The sequence below is a fragment of the Heterocephalus glaber genome, unplaced genomic scaffold (genome assembly GCF_053883595.1).
Source record: "Heterocephalus glaber isolate CG9 unplaced genomic scaffold, H.glaber_assembly_v1.0 deba00001608, whole genome shotgun sequence".
In the NCBI taxonomy this organism is placed as follows: Eukaryota; Metazoa; Chordata; class Mammalia; order Rodentia; family Bathyergidae; genus Heterocephalus; species Heterocephalus glaber.
In genome coordinates, this window is record NW_028258379.1 from 2810965 (window position 1) to 2827701 (window position 16737).

The 16737-nt window shown below is 39.1% G+C and overlaps 1 protein-coding gene across 9 annotated transcripts in view; it reads left to right on the plus strand.

The window, feature by feature from the left end:
- Positions 1-16737, plus strand: part of Syt16 (synaptotagmin 16) — a 316226-nt gene that overhangs the window by 105402 nt on the left and 194087 nt on the right. For 5 of the 9 annotated variants that reach the window (XM_087195230.1, XM_087195231.1, XM_087195232.1 and 2 more), the window contains exon 1: positions 12065-12359. The exons of the other annotated variants lie outside the window; for them this stretch is intronic. The gene's annotated coding sequence lies outside the window, so the exon portion shown is untranslated. Of the gene's footprint in view, positions 1-12064; positions 12360-16737 lie in introns of those variants that run through there. 9 annotated transcript variants of the gene reach the window in all.

Below are 16737 nucleotides of genomic sequence, written 5' to 3' on the forward strand. Positions count from 1 at the left end.
TACAGCAAAATCAAAACCCAAACCAAAACACCACCCTATTTATTATCAGGGAGTGTACAGCTCTGAAGACTGAGATCTAACTCCCTGGCATACAATCAAGGCACCCACAGAACTGCACCCCCTTCTGGAGCCTCTATGGCTGAATTCATTTTCTTGCTGTTTGCAGCTCCTGGAGGCCACTCACCTTTCTTGGCTCGGGGTCCCCAAAGCCAGAGTAGGTTGAGGGCTTCTCATGCCACCATTTCTGTTTCATTTTTCTTCTGATGCTTCTTTTACTTCTATTGATACTTGTGATTTCATTGAACCCATCTGGATAACCCAGCATAATCTGTCTCTTTTGAGGTCACTTGATTAGTAACCTGAATTCCACTTACGACCTCAATTCTCCTTTGCCATGTTAACTCACATCTACAGGTTCCAGGGATTAGGGTTCAGTTACCTGGGGTGGGGGATTACTATTCCACTTCCCCCACAAATCATCTACATAATTGCTAGAAAAAGCTTTCTGGAGCACATACCTGGTCAGACCTCTGTCCAAGTTAAAACCTCCAAAGCCCCTTAATTATCCAAAATATTTGAAGTAATATAAAGATTTCATCAATGTCTGACTTTACATTTATCCATTTTCACCCCCTTCCCACGAGACTTCAGCACACGTGAGGACCTGCTATGCATTTCCACATCCATTTCCCTCTGCTATTTCACATTCCCTTGTTTTTTCTGACACTGGGCCTTCTGCCTCTTACTCACCTGGGCATCACACATCTCTTTTTTCCTTCTGCTCTGCTTGCTTCCTCCCATCTCCCTATTGTCCTTTGCCACCTCCTTTCCTCTCCTGATTTCTAATGTTTGAGTGTTAATAACTTGATTATAACCTTCCTTTCTAGCCTCTCTCTCTTAGGTGAGCTCATCTATTCGTGTAATTACAACCACCTTATCATTCTCAAATTTGCATCTCCAGACCAGACATGTCTATAGACTTGTCCATACAAATGCCTACTAGTACCCTTTCCTTGGGTGTCCCTATGTGGTGTGAATATTTGAGATGATGCCATGTCAATATAAACAGCCTCTTGATTGCTCCCCCTCCAATTTTTTAATCCATTCATTTGTTGAATGAGTGTTCATTATTCCACTCAGCAGTACATGTAGGCAATGCTTATTGGTTATACTGTATGAACCAAGCTTTCTTCTAACTTTTAATCTGCATAATATGTACATGAAGTAGATCCTATTATTGTTCCATTTTATATGAAGAGTTGGAAGCCCAGAAGGACTAAGTAGTCTGCCTAACTTACAGGGAAGTAAGTGATAGGACCAGGATTTGAACCTTTACAGTCTGACACCAGCTGCTCTTAATCCTAGGTTAAGCAGTTAAACAGCCTCAGGGTTGTTTCTGGTAAACTCTCAAACTCCAGGCTGACTGAGGAGGCCCTCCATTGTGCTTCCCACTTCAGTGCTTACTTCTAGGTGGCTGGGTGACTCGCAACATGTACATCTGTGCCTGTTTATTTTTTATCTCGTTCTGGAGAATATACACTGTCCTGGTCCTCTCCTGCTTTGTTTAATTATCATCATATAACTCATATTCCTGTAGCAGAATGTTCTCTGCAAATCTTTTCTTCCTGCCTGGGTGTTGGTTGCTTTGAACATAATTTTTCTTTATCGCAAAAGCCATGTGCCACTTTCTCATTCTGATAGGCCCTGAAATTCTCTGAGGAACCTTGTGTAACTAGTCAAACCGGTCATGAGCAAGGGGATCATATTCCAGTCTCCCTCTCTCTAGCAGGAAGCTTCTGTGTTTCTGCAGGATTTTTAACCTTTGCTCTGGAGGCAGTGTCAATATTGAATTTTGTGCCTGCCCTATCTATGCCTGTGCTCTAGTTTCTCTCTCTGCAGTCTGGATTCCCTACTGAGCAACATTACCTCTTGTTGGGACTGGCTGCTCTGCCCTGGAAGCTCTGTTGATTTGTATTAGGGGTTCAAGGGCCACAGAAGAACCATCCTGCTTGGCCTCTCCTGTTTGATCATGATCTAACTCAAGCCACTTTTCTGCAAATTTTCATTAGTCACGTAGAGACCCATCAAGAAAGAGTGGACAGTACCGCTCTGAAGCTCAAGTCATACTGGAAGTGAGATAAGAGGGTAAGAATGTGGTAGTTAAGAGAAAGAGGTTTGTAGCAGGCAGACCTGGTTTCAAGCCTTAGCTTCAATAAAGTACTAGCTGTTTTACCCTCAGCAAGCACTTCTATGAGTTTTTTTTCTTATGATTAAGAGTATCTGGCACATATTTAATAGGCAATGCTGCATTTTCAAAAAAGAGCACATTTAGGACCCAACATAGTGCCACTTGTGAAGAAGGAAGAAATGCTTTATCAGTTCATATTGGTGGTGAGAAAGCTAATGTCAGGAAGGGGTGACTGATTATTTGTGCTTCATCCTTTCTGCTCTTTCTGGAAGCCTGGAAGAGAATGCCCTTTTGAATTTTTAATTATGTAAAAAGTGATTAGGGTAGCAAAAGAATATTGCACTTACTCTGGCCACAAATGATGGGACTATGGCACTATGGCACTATGGCACTCATTCATAGGAAGTATATCATTAAAACCTAACATTTTTGTCTTTGTACTTTTTTTTTTTTTTTTTGCTGTTGTTTAAGTGACATGTGGCTTGAACTGTATGAATCTTGGTAATAAGTTATATGGATTTTTGCTCTTCTGATTTATTGCACAGAGTGAAGCAACCATTCCAGAGATCCTGGACCTCTCTTCCCCAAGTCTACTTCCTGTTCTCACTGCTACCCTGTTTCCCTGAAAATAAGACCTACTTGGAAAACAAGTTCTAGCATGATTTTAGAAGACATTCTCTGAACTAGAACTTCTTTTCCAGGTAGGTCTTATTTTCAGGGAAACATAGTAGATGATGATCTCTTCCCCTGTGGCCACACAAGAATCAATAAAAGCAGACTTCCTGAGGCATTTGTTGGTCAGTTGTTCCCTAATAGACATCCCAGTAAGACCTGGAGGAAAACTGTATCTTTTTGTGCAGCTTGTGTATTACTTAAACTTGTATGACTACAATGAAATACTTGTGTCAGCCGACTTGTAAGAGAAAATGTCTACGTAACTCACAGATTTGTTGGTTCAGAGGTACAGTGCCTGTGCTGGCTCAGTTCCTGCAAAGGACAGTGTATGACAGTGCATCTGGTGGGAGTGTGTGTAGGAGCAAACAATCACATCTCAAGCCGGGAAGGGAGAGACAGGGATGGGTGAGATCTTACTATCTATCCCTTTGAGAACAAGTCTGTAATGACCTCAGAACCTCTCATACCTCCGGCCTCCTAAGCACCCACCATCTTCCAGTGGCGCCATCTTGGAGACCCAGCTTTCAACATAAGGGCATTTGGCAAACGTTCACCATCCAAGGCAAAGTGGTGTTCAAATATTCTAATGAAGTTGCTGAGCACAGTGTAGTTAAATGCGTGTGCCAGGTAAATGGAAATAAATTTGCAGCTTAATTGTTTGACTGTCAAAACTTAATTGTCTGGTATTTGGTATGTTTTTAAAAGTGCTTGAAAATCACACTGTCACTTTTTTTGTAAAGCTTGAAATTAACATATTATTAATTTGACCTTCCTTCAAAACCAGGTTGGCATAAATGATTATACCACTTTCTTCATTAATAGCATAATTAAAGCATTTGGGACTGCTGTCAGTCTTTTTTGTTGGCAGAAATGAAATGAATACTGTCCCTTAAAAGTTAAATCTCAGGCAAGCAAAGTTAACACTTTGCAAAGTACTCTATTTGAAAGCCCACTGTCCATGACGAATTAGGGTGGAAGAAAAAAGATGTGAAGACATTGAAATTATTTTGACATAAAAGTTGAAGTGGTGAATGAATCTTGTATATTAGGTAGGTCCTTTAAATGACCATGACAACCTTGGTTATGCCTAGCACTGTGCTAGGGGCTATGGAGAGAGCCAAATGGCAAGGGTTGTTTGGTTGGTGCTTAGCAGTATGGAGCCTCTAATGATCTCTGGGTCTTTGAGATATCATTCCAGATGTCATCATATTTGGAATATTTAACTGTGATTCCTAAGGCTTAGCACAGTCTTTTCTATGAAACTGAAAAGCAAGGCTTGGAAAATTCACTGCAGTTCAGCTGGAGTAGAGGTGCTGGTAGCAGCAGAAACAACCAGTTAGCATGTAAACATCTACATAGTATTATTCATTCAAAACTAGAGCATGTTTCCTTTTTGGTATTAAATCATGTACTTCAATTAGATCTTGGTTCAGGTACCTATTTAACCTTGAAAATTTCACATAAAATTCTTTTAGGACAATCTAGTTAGTGCTATTGTCAAAGTTTTGCAGCACAGTGTGCTTCTTTCTCAAACTACAATATTTTCCTTTCCATATATGGAGTCCTATGCTTGGGAGAAACCTAGAAGGAATATTCTTCAGTTTCTTCTTACATAAAATGATGATGGTAATGGGTACCTCACAGAAATGTTACAAGAATTCAATAAACTCATTATTACCAATGAAGACTAAATTCAGCTGCAAGTGACAGAAATCCCCAGTCATGGTGCTTTAAGCAAGTTAGAAGTTTATCTCTCAGCTGAGCAAAGTCCACAGGGAGTTTAGTCTAGGGCTACTGTGTTGGCTTCTTGACAATCAGAGGCCTGGAGGTACTAAGAAATGCTAGCTGTATTCTGGCATAGCCATGGGCCTAGCTACAAATTGGTGGTTCTATTATTAAGGAAGAAGGAGAGAATCAATATTGGGGGCAACTGGCATTTTCAGGCATAGTAATCTATGAAAATCAGACCTAAGATATTCTTCAGTTGCTTTTTCAATTCTCTGCTTTTGTCTTTTCCCTCTCTCAGCAGTTAACACCGGGGGTGGGGTTCTGCATTGGATCAGAAAGTGTTAAGCCTGAAAAGGGAGCTTTTTGGCAGTAAGGAAGGAGTTTCTGTGGCCAGTTTTCATTAACTTGTGATTGTGGAAGAAAATCTTGGCATAGATTAGTACTAAATCATGTGTTGTGCAAAGAGTGTTCAATGTGGACAAAAACTGGTGTATTAGCATTCACATTTAAGTAGCTAATTATATTCTCAGCATTTAAAAAATGTGGAAAACAAACACTTTCCAAGAGTACTTCAAAAACTATTTAGCAATGCTGAAACCCATTGTAATTAATGCACAAGAAAAGAAAGGATTATTCTCCAGGATTTTTAGGAGCATATAATTACAGTTTTCCTATGTACATGTATTATGTGTTCCTTAGGAAAATTTCATGGTCTGGCTTTATTTTGACTGTCTTCCATGTGTTTGCTTTATTTTCTTCCAGTGTTTCATGCTGCAATGATTATTTTTCTCTCACTTTGCACCTGAATTGAATGAGTTATAATCTTTGTCCTTGAAGTTGAAATTCTAGAAGAATTCTCTGAAAGCTATGTGGGGCCTACACATCACTTTTTTTTCTCAAGGAAAAAGAATAGACTTCTCAAGAATGGAAAACTAAAGGAAAATTAGGAAATTCTCAAACCAGAGTCATGGTCTAGATTCTTTGTGTAAGACAACTGTGTGTATTTGATGCGGACAGGGACTTTTCTGGCTGTATTTCTAAAATGTGCTTGGTACATGGTGTACTGTCACTAAAAACATCTGGTCTAAATGATGAGTGAATGAATAATGTGTGATATAATCTGGCAGCATATGTGTAAAAGACATGGGATTTTAATTGACTGAGAACTTCATAGGAGTCAAGGTTGACTTCCACAAAACTGAGACATTAGATGCTAAAAGGAATTTACCTTTTATTTTCTGATTTAACCACATCTTTTTTTTTCATTTATATTATTTTAAAATTTATTTTTCAATTTTTATTAGTACACATTTGCAGTTCCTAATGATTGCATTCTGCATGGGGAGCTGGTACAGGTACATAACACATCTTCATTCTTTTTTATCCCCTTCCCTGCCTTTCAGTCCCTCCATCTCTTGACCCCTTGACCTTTGCAAAAGATCTGTCTCCCTATTTTTCTATTTTATCTCTTTTATTTTGCTCTTTCTCTATATTTTGGGTTTCTCTTAGGAGAAATCATGCAATATTTAAGCTTGTGTGTCTAATTTATTTCACTTAACATTATGGTCACAAGGTGCATCCATTTTCCTATAAATGACTCAAGTATATCCTTCTTTCTAGCAGAATATCCTTCTTGTGTACATATATCACATTTTCTCTAGGCATTCATCTGTTGATGGACATATAGGCCGCTTCCAAGATTCAGGCATTATGAGTTGTGCTGCTCTAAACAGGGATGTATGTGTATCACTGTAATATGATGTCTTTAACTATTTGGGGAAGATACCCAGAGGAGAATAGCTGGCTCAAATGGACTTTCTAGTTTCAGTTTTTTGAGAAATCTCCATATTGATTTCCATAATGATTGTACTAGTTTACATTCTCACCAACTGTGTAGCTTTCCTTTTTCCCTGAAGCCTCCCCAGCATTTGTTATTTGATTTCTTGATGATGGCAATTCTTTGTGGAGTGAGCTGGAATCTCAGTGTAGTTTTAATTTGTGTTTCCTTAATAGCCAGCAATATTGAGCATTGTTCATGTATTTATTGGTCATTTGAACTTCATCTGAGAAGTATCTACTCATTTTGGTTGCCCAATTTTTGATTGGGTCTTTTTTTTCCCCCCATTAACTTTATTGGTACATTTTAGGTATACAATACAGTTACATTCATCATTGGGATCTTGTACCATTACATGAGTCTCTTAGTTCTTATTTTTTCCCCCTTCCCCTGCCCTCCCTTCACCCCCTCCACCCTTCCCTATTTGCAAAGACCTTGTTTCCATTTTTTTCCTCTTCTCATATTTTTTCCTTTCCTTTTTTTCCCTTCCCCTACCCCTCCCAATTCCCCTGCTCTTTTAGACCTTTTCTTCCTGTTACACAATATCAGTTATACATTTTTAAAATTACAATATTAAGATCTAGGAGACATTACCACAGATTTTACAGAATTTAAAAAGATATAGAAAGCATATTACAAAAATCTTTTTTGAAATAAATTTGACAACTTCTAAGAAGTAACTTGGAAGACAAATTAATGAAACTAACTCTGGAGGAAATATAAAATTTGAATAGCACCTATTAAAGAAAGTATATTCCTAGCTTGAAAACCTACCTATATGACAACAGCAGGCTCATAAACATTTTAACTGATAAGTTATATCAAACAATTAAAGCAGAAAAAAGAAGGAATACTTCTCCCCTCATTTTAGGAACTCAACATTGTGCTAATCCTACAGCTGGATAAAGATAATAGAAGAAAAAAGTATGAACATAGATAGAAATTTGTTTAACAAAACAAACTATTAGAAGTCAGATCTGGCAGTATATAGAAAGTGGTTTTGTTATAGGGATGGCAGTGTTGGTTCAGCATTGGAAGATCCACCCCCAAAAGTCATCATTTTGACAGAGGAAAGGAAAAAGCCATATGATCCTGTCACTAGTTGGAGAAAAAGTATTGGACCAAATTCTACAGCTGTTCATGGTAAAAGCTATCAGGAGACTAGAAGTAGAACAGAACCTTCTCAACAAATTAAAGACATGTACTCCATACTTCCAACGAGAACGCCTTGTATGAATGGAGAAGATACAATGCTTTCTCCTTAAGGTGGGGAACAAGGGCAGATATGCTTACTCTTTATCTGTCCATTAAACTTTGAAACCTAGTCCTCACCAAAATAGTCTGGCAATAAAATGACACAACTAGGATAGGATTGGCATGGCAGAAGCAAAATCTTTATATGTAGATGAAATGATCATCTACAGAGAAAATACTAAGAAATCTCTAGGAGCCCCTAGAACTTGTACTTGAATTTAGCAGGATTAGAAAACACAAGGTATATATAAAAATTCAGGTCTGTGTATACTTGCTATAAATGAAGAACTGGATATTGAAATTTAAAAGTTATGTAGGAGTACAAAGGACCCAGAAAAGCCAAAAACAAAAACAGTGTTGGAAGACGTTTAGCACCCAATTTTAAGACTTCTTCTAAAGCTACAGTAATCAAGGCAGTGTTGGTATAAGGAAAGACGTATAGATCATTGGAATAAAAGAGAGAATCTAGAAATAGAACCACACATATATGGTCCATTGAGTTTTGAAAGATTATTTAACATTAGCATTTTATAGAATATAAACTCAATTCAAGAGCCAAGGAAGAGATAGTGTCTTCAGCAAATGGCACTAGAACACTTGGTATCCATATATAAACAATTAACCTCAACCCTTTTTTTCCATACATGAAAATAACTTGAAGGGATCTATCAACCTAAATAAGAAAGCCTAAAAGTATAAAACTTTAAGAAGAAATTATAAGGGAAAATATTTATGAATTCAGGGTAGGCAAGAACTACCTAGGATACAAAAAACATGATGTATAAAAGAAAAAAATTGATAAATGAGATTCCATCAAAATTTAGAACTTTAAATGACATCATTAAAATGAAAAGTAGTCCTTAAACAGACCATATTTACAATGCATATAACCTATGAGCAGAATATATAAAGAATTCTTAGAGCTCATTAATAGACAACTCAATTAAAATGTAGACATAAGAAGATGATAAATAGCCAGTATAGCATAAGGAATGGTGTGCAACTCTAGAATCAGAAAAATACTAATCAGTACAATAATAAGATTGAATTATACACTCATAAGGGAGATGAAGTCAAAAGTTTTAAAAGCCTTGTCATGACTTTTCTTTTTGTTGGCTTCTCACCCTTTGCGTTTAATTTGTCACCACCAATGGATTCATTCTGTTGAGTTTCCTGGGGTTGTGATCCTCATTGTCTTTTCCTAGGGTATTGTCTAAAATGTTTTGAAGTGCCAGTTTGGTATTCATGAAGTTCCTGAGGTGCTCTTTATCATGAAAGTATCTTATTTCTCCATCAATTTTGAAAGATAGTTTTGCAGGGTACATCAATCTGGGTTGGAGGCTGTTTTCCTTTAGGGCTTGAAATACATCACTCCAAGCTCTTCTTGCCTTGAGGGTTTGCATTGAGAAGTCTGCTGTGATTCTGATGGGCTTTCCTTTGTATGTGATTTGTTTCTTTTCTCTCACTGCTTGTAGAATTTTATTCTTCTGTTGGATTTCTGGAATCCTAACTATTATATGCCTATGTGTAGATTTTTTTTGATTAAGGCTAGCTGGAGTCCTATATGCCTCACTTATCTGTATGTCAAGTTCTTTTCCCCTGCTTGGGAAGTTTTCTGCCATCACTTCTATGAAGAGTTTTTTTATGTCATGTGCACTCTCTCCTCTTTCTTCATTGACTCCAATCAGTCTTATGTTATTCTTCTTTGCATCATCTAGCAGCTGCTGGATTGATTTCTCGTGTTCCCTTACAATTTTAAAGCAATTTTTCTTTTCCTCCTCACTAATTGCAATCTTATCTTCTATATGTGAAATTCTATCCTCACATCAGTTCATTCTGCTGTGCAGACTTTTGATGGAGTTTTTAATCTCTTGGAAATCTGTTTGTATCTGTTTTATGGATTCCATTTGTTTCCTATGTTGGGATTCCATCATATTCCTCAGATCCTCTATTTTTTTATCTGTGTCCTCTCTAGATTTATTAACCATGTCTTGCACCATGAGCACAATCTTTGCTGTTATCTGACTAAGTATTTCTGATTTCATTTTTCCCAGATCCTCTTTTGTTGCCAGTTCAGAGAGTCCAGGTGGTTGAGTATCAGAGTGTTCCCTCTGGTTTCCCTTTGAGGTTGCTGTAGGTGATCCAGAAGTCTGTTTTTCAGTCTTGTTTATGTGTCTTCTCATTTCCACGGGGGGGTGGGGTGGGTGCTTCTGGTGCCCATGCAGCTCACCTTCTCCACCCTAGGAGCTTGGGATGGTGGCAGGAGAGCTTCCTTCTGGGTGCTGGGACCAGCTCAGCTTCTCTGCCCTAGGAACCTGGGATGGAGGCGGGGAGCTTCCTTCCGGGTGCTGGGACCGGCTGAGCTTCACTGCCCTAGGAGCCTGGGATGGCGGTGGGGGACTTGTTTGGGTCTTTTATTTGGGGGGGGGTATAATTTTTTTTTGAGTTCTTCATATATTCTAGGTATTAATCATCTAAAGAATAGCTGGCAAGAATTTTTTTCCATTCTGTAGATTGTTTCTTCATTCTGTTAATTGTTCCCTTCGTTGTGCACAAACTTTAAAATTTTATATAATTGTATTTTTGATTCTGATACTATTTCTTGTGCCACTGGGATTCTGTTCAGAAAATCCTTGCCTACAACTGTGTGTTCAAGAGTCTTACCTATTTTGTTTCACAGGAGATTTTTTCTGGAATTTTCTTTCTTTGTGGCTAAAGCTAAGATTGACTCTGCCCAAATTAATACCCAGTATGAAAGTTGAGTACATGCTCTACCGGGTTGAACCTCATAGGGACTACTATTTAGTTCTCGGCACCATCTCTGTGAAGAACACAGCCAAATAGGTGGTGAGATACAATTTAATCACAAAGTCTTAGATTGGAGTGGATTACAGAGGCACTTTGTTCTAGTTGGTCTCCTTATTCTTGCATCATCTTGGCAACACCCTAGCCAGTGAGACCCTAGTCTCAGTATATTCCCAGTGATAGGGAACACAATTTGGTTTGAGATAAACTTTCATTTTCTAAAACATTCTGCTTCTATGCTTTGAGAAAAGAATCAAATGACTGAGAGCCAGGTGTGGCGGTGCATGCCTGTAATCCCAGCACCCTGGAGGCTGAGGCAGGCGGATTGCCACTAGTTTGAGGCCAGCCTGGGCTACATAGTGAGTTCAAGGTCAGCCTAAACTACAAAATGAGACCCTGACTCAAAAAAAAAATCATATGATTAGGAGAACAAAGGAGTGTAGACATGTCTAATCAGTTGGAGGCTCAGGACCTTCAACTCCTTGGAAGGTGGTAATGTAAAAGGAATACTTATCTTTCTGCATTGGTCTAATGTCATAATCACACAGAGCCAGGGGCCTCACACTGCATTTGAGATGGAAATTCTTAACCTGGAGTTTGAGGGCCTCAAGGGCTTTTGGGGATGAATTTAAAGGGAGCATCATTACGTTCTCTGAGTGGCTTTATGTTTTGTTTGTGCATTTTTCCCCCATAGGAGAAGGTTCAGAACTTTCATCAACTTCAAAGGGTATTCTCAGGCCCGGAGATAAGAACTACAATTGTTGGTCTTCTATCACTTGAAATTTCTATGCTTTAAAAAAATATGCACAAAAATAAAACACTGGTTTCTTTCTTTTATACTTAGGAAAAACAGACTAATTAGACATTCTGTAACAATTTCTCAGCTGTAATTATCTGACTCCTCTTGTATGAAGCAGGAGAATTTAAAATCTGCTACAACTCAGGAACAGTGGTGCTTCATCCCACATAAATTTACATTTTCAGATTGCCTAGAGTAACAGCTCAGCAATTGCTCTGTCTTCACAGTTTTACCCATGCAAAATCCACAGTGATTTTTGCCATCCTTGATCTGATCCTCTTGGGATTAAATTCAGAGAAGTATGACTGTGTCTCAGCCTGAACTCTCTAGAGCTATTCCATGACAGAATGAGTGATTAATACTTGGGAAGTAATGTACTTTTGTTCCAGGTTATGATATTTTGTCCCTATCAGAATCCTAGCTGTGATCTTGCACTTGCTTCTTATTGTAGGGGCTGTAGGCACAAATAAGAGATGCAAAATCACTTTTATGATTAACCAAATTATTTATGGCCCGAGTCTGAGTTTAGTCAGGGAAACAAATTACATCTGTTCCTTAAAGGAAATAATTACTTACAGTTTGGTAGCAAATGAATAATAATTTGGAGTCAGTTTATCAGGAAGAGGAGTTTTCCCATAAAGAAAGAACTAATAATGCCACTGAACAGGTGGCTATGTATTTGCAAAAAGAAAAAAGTTATTAAATGATTACGGCAGGAGGTTCTAATAGATATTCTGAGTCAGACCAGTTTCCCTACCTCCTCTTTCACAAACATTCCTTTGCTGAGTCTCACACTCAAGTAAGTAACTTGCTTTCCTTTGCTCCCGCAGCAAAGGAGAACTATAGTTTTGCACAGTTGGTGTGTGTTACACAGTCCAAGGAGAGTAAAACGTCAGCATGACCTAGAAGTAGAGGAAAAAAGGCTCACCTAGTGTTAGAAGCAGGAGAATAAGGTGGAGATGCTTTTTAGGGGGACTATTACATAGCCCTCAAGCATCTACTGAATCAACTTTCAAGGAAATTCTGTGCTCAGCTTATCTTGCTTTGACGTTGTGAATGTTCCAGAGAGCCAGGTGAGTTGATTGTTCTTTTAAACAATCCTTGAGCTAACTTTGGTGTTCTGAAGGAAGGGGCCTGTGTTTTCTTTTAGGAAATAGGTATACATTTGCTATTGAATCTGTTAACTTTATTTATTTTAAAGTTAATCTGAGACTCTGTTATTGCTGGAAACTGAAAAGCCTGTATCGTAGGAGTTCATCTGATCATTATAGAAAATGCAGGGGGTTAAATGGTTAAAAGCTGAACAGAACTGGACAGAGGCTGGAGATGGGGAGGAGGAGGAGGGGAATGCTGATCAGAGCTGCAGTTGGATTGATGTGATTTTATAAAAAATGAATAGGAACAGCCATTCAGGGGCCCTAAGGGAAGCAGGTGCTAGAAAGTTGCTTGCTGAGTAGCAATTGCCAGAGAAAGGATATAACCCAAGTTTTGGTCTCCTGTGTGTATGTGAATTTTAGTCCAGCTTTGACTTTGACATGGAGCTTTGAGCTGAGCCTGTGTACAGCTCCCATCGTTTGTCTGCTCACCTGGCCAGGACAGTGTGTATAGGAGGATTAGTGATTTGTAGTCAGCAGAAATCCCATGGCAACACAGTCGGATTTTTTGATGTCTAGGTGAGAAGCCCAGTCTTTGGCAGGCTCAGGTGTTGGCAATTACATTTTGTTCTCATTTGCAAAGCTCACATCTGGGTTATGAGATGGGCTTATGACTGGAGATATTAGTTACCCCCCTGTTCAAAGGCGCACCAGAAGGGTCTGGCTATTTTTTTAATAATCTAGGTTAAAAACTGAGTCCTGCTTCCTTCTGGGGCTAGGGCATAACATACAGCTTATTCTCAGGAACTTGAGAATAAGGATAAGTACATAACTAAGGAGAAGAGCACACATCAAACAGTCTCTTGGAGGAATAAAGGTTTAGTAGACGCGAGCCTTATACTTCCTGTGTATAAATCATCAGTGACAACCTGTGAGTGTAGGGGAAAAGTCACTTTATACTGTAGAGCAAGAACATTGCTAGTGTCTGAAAAAAATCCTCAAACTAAGTACATTTTTGCTGGTTTACTTCTTCAGATCAGCTTAGTTATGCTTTTGTATCCATTCTGAGACCTAACTGAAGAATGATCCAGGGACTACTGGCAGAAAAGCTACTGGTTATTATTTACAAAGTCAGTTCTAGCTGTGCTCTGTGTATTTCTGAAACTACTGGTGGAGCAGGTTCTGTGAAGCCTGCTAGTCCAGCCTGCTCACTCACTGCTGGCTTTGGACGAAAGGAAAATGTTAGAGCCGCTGGGTACAGTGTTGAGTCATGGGTCATTAAATAAGGAAAATTCTAGGTGTTTAAAGTTTCATACAGAGAGTTGGACAAGAGCAGATAAAAGTGTATATGTTGTGTGTTGGGAAAATGCACACAGGTCAGGTGAAGAGGGAAAAGCTGTGCTTTAGGCTGGCCTTGGCTGTGACTTCTAGAAACAAAGGCAAACACCTTATGTGCGCATTACTCCTCACTGGGAGAGTGTCCGTGCTTCTGGAGCGCGTGTGGTGTGGGAGCCTGACTATGACTGGGTGATTAGATGGATTTTCCTATTTTTCTCCATGTACATTTCCAAAAAGGTAGTGCTTTAGTAACAGAGTTCCAGAATTAGTTGTAAAAGTGATTGAAAAGTTTTGGTGGCTTAAATAATATTTAAATGCTTGTTCAGTTACCTTTTTATAAAAAATTGAACACAATAGTTGCTGGAAATGCACTGTAGCATTTGTATCACACTGCAGTTCATCAGACTGGTGCATTTACAAAGCAGTTATGCAGTGTGGTTAACTTAGAGAAGGACTGTAGAACATAAGGCAAGGTGAGGCATATTTCTCCATGGCTTTCACTATGGAGTAGAGAAGGGGCCAGCTTGCTTGATTCACCTTGAGAACAATCCTTTCTGCCTGCATACTGGTCAGATTTCTTGTAGGGTTTCTAAACCTATGGAAGCCGAGTACAAAATGATTATATGCACAGTGACAGCCTTTTCTGTTCTTTCCATATGATTCATACCAGAGAAGGTAGGTTGGCCTGCTTATCTTTGATTTATACAGGAGCTTTCTGTGCTGTCTCCCTCCTTTTTCCTCTGGTTCTCCCCCACCTGCTCCCATGACCAAATGCTGCTAGACGTGTCTGCCCAGATGGTCTGGGACACCTCAAGTTCCATGTGCATATACCCTGTCTTTCTCCCCTAAGTGGTCCCTTGCATGTGATCCCTGTCACTGTGCGTGGAAACACTGTCACCTACGCTTCCATTAACTTCCCATATCTAATTAGCCACCCAAGTCCCGTGGTTTCAGCCTTCATCTCCGGTGGAACTGCCTTGTCTCATTTCTACTCTGTTCTTTAGACCCACATCTGGATCACTGTAATGGTTTTCTAACTGATACTGGCAGGCTGAGTAGTGCCCTGCCTCCGTGTTCACGTCTTGATCCTCACAACTCCTGACTCTTTTCTGTTACATAGCAAAAGGGAATTAAGGTTGCTTTGCTTATCAGGGGATCTTTAGAAAGGGAGAGATTCCTGGATTATCCAAGTGAGACTGATATCATCACAAGAGTGTGTATCAATGGGAGACGGAAGTAGATGTGGTTCTCAGAGTAATGTCATGTGAGAACGACTCCACTAGCTGTTGCTGACTTTGAGCATGGAGAAAAGGACTATGAACCAAGAAATCTAAGCCTCTTCTAGAAGCAGGGAAAGGCAAGCAAGATTGTTTCCCTGAGTGTCTCCAGAAATCCTGCTGAATCCTTGATCTTAGCCAAGTGAGGCCCATTTTGAACTTCTGACCTATAGAAATGTGAGATAATAAATTTGTGTTGTTTTAAGCCACTAAGTTTGTGATTTACTACATCAGCAATAGAAAGAATGTGCTGGTCCTCCCAATCTCTGATGTACCACGAGCCCAGTCTACATGTAGGCCTCATATAATGCACCAGCCTTTAAAACCTTTCTGTGACTCCTCTACCTCCATATTGTTTTTGTCTATTTGCTACCACCATACTGGGTACACAGGAGGCAATGAACACCTGTTAAATAAATAAGTGAAAACAGTCTGTTTTCCAGGACCTTTGTCCCATTTATGATTCCTTTTTGGGGAAGAAATGGATTAAAAGTCAACATAAGAGTATCTTATGTTTCCCTTTCTGGGAACAGGATGGAGCCAAAAAACATTCTGTCCCTTTTTTTTTCTTTTTAAAGTATGCCTTGTTTTAAAATTCCACAATAGCATTTTTATTATCAATGATGTTTGATAAATTAAAAAAAAATCTGCAGTAAAGCTACTCAGGGATCAGCTTTCTTATTATTCTGAAGTTAGCTTTCTAGTTATTTTTGAATTTATATCTATAGTCTCAAAAAAGAATCATACTTTATACAATGTCTTTAAACCTACTCTTCATTTGGTATAGAGTGAACATTTTTCTGCAGCCCTTTGCATGGCGGTATGAAGTTCTTTTGTGTGGCTATGATAAAATTTATTTAACCTCTGTGTCATATTATTGAACTTTTAGAATCTTTCCAACCTTATCCAATTATGAATGCCACTGTAATATCTTTGTAGTATCCGTGCATGTCTATGATTATTGTTCTCGATTAAATTCTTTGTGTATAATAGCTTGGTCAGAGATTCTGGAATGTTTGTGTCATTTGATGTGTGTCATAAAACTGCCTTCCAGGAAAATTGTACCAGGCTGTAGTCTCCCACCAGTGCCTTCCTAGTAAAGTGATCAGACTCTTTCCATCTTTTGCATATATGACATCAAAGGTGATAAGAGGATCATTTTACATTGGAAGTGTACACTGCACTGTGGCCAGAAACCAGCCCACCTCGCTCCTTTATAACCAAGACATCCTCCTTTCATTCCTCCAGGTTTGGTACCATTGCTATCAGAAAACTGGGGATTGGCCTTCTTCCCACTATGCCAAATGCTAGAATCCAAGGGGAGAACAATGCCCTCTCCAGTTTTTATAGGCTTCTGGTTTCTGGCAGTAGTATGTAAAGGGTGCTTGCTGTGGGGCACACAGATAGATAGATCCTGTCCTCTCCCCTGGCCTGCCTGGTGATCTGGATGCCAGGCCTTCTCTATGCATGAGGCTGAGCTGCTCAAGACCTCATGCATGCAGGCGCTGCCTCTTATTGGTGAGAAGTGAGTCCCTGAATACCTGTACAGTGGCTCCACTCGACATCTTTCCTCACTCAACATTAATAACAAAAACCTTCAAATCCAGGATGGTTGTGACATGTTTGTAGTTAGCCTCAACTCTGATTGCTTTTGGAAACAAGTGATCTTGTGTATACAGAAGGATTAATAAGATGTCAAGTTTATTAGCTGTATTTTCTTTTTTTGGTAATTTCTTATTTTC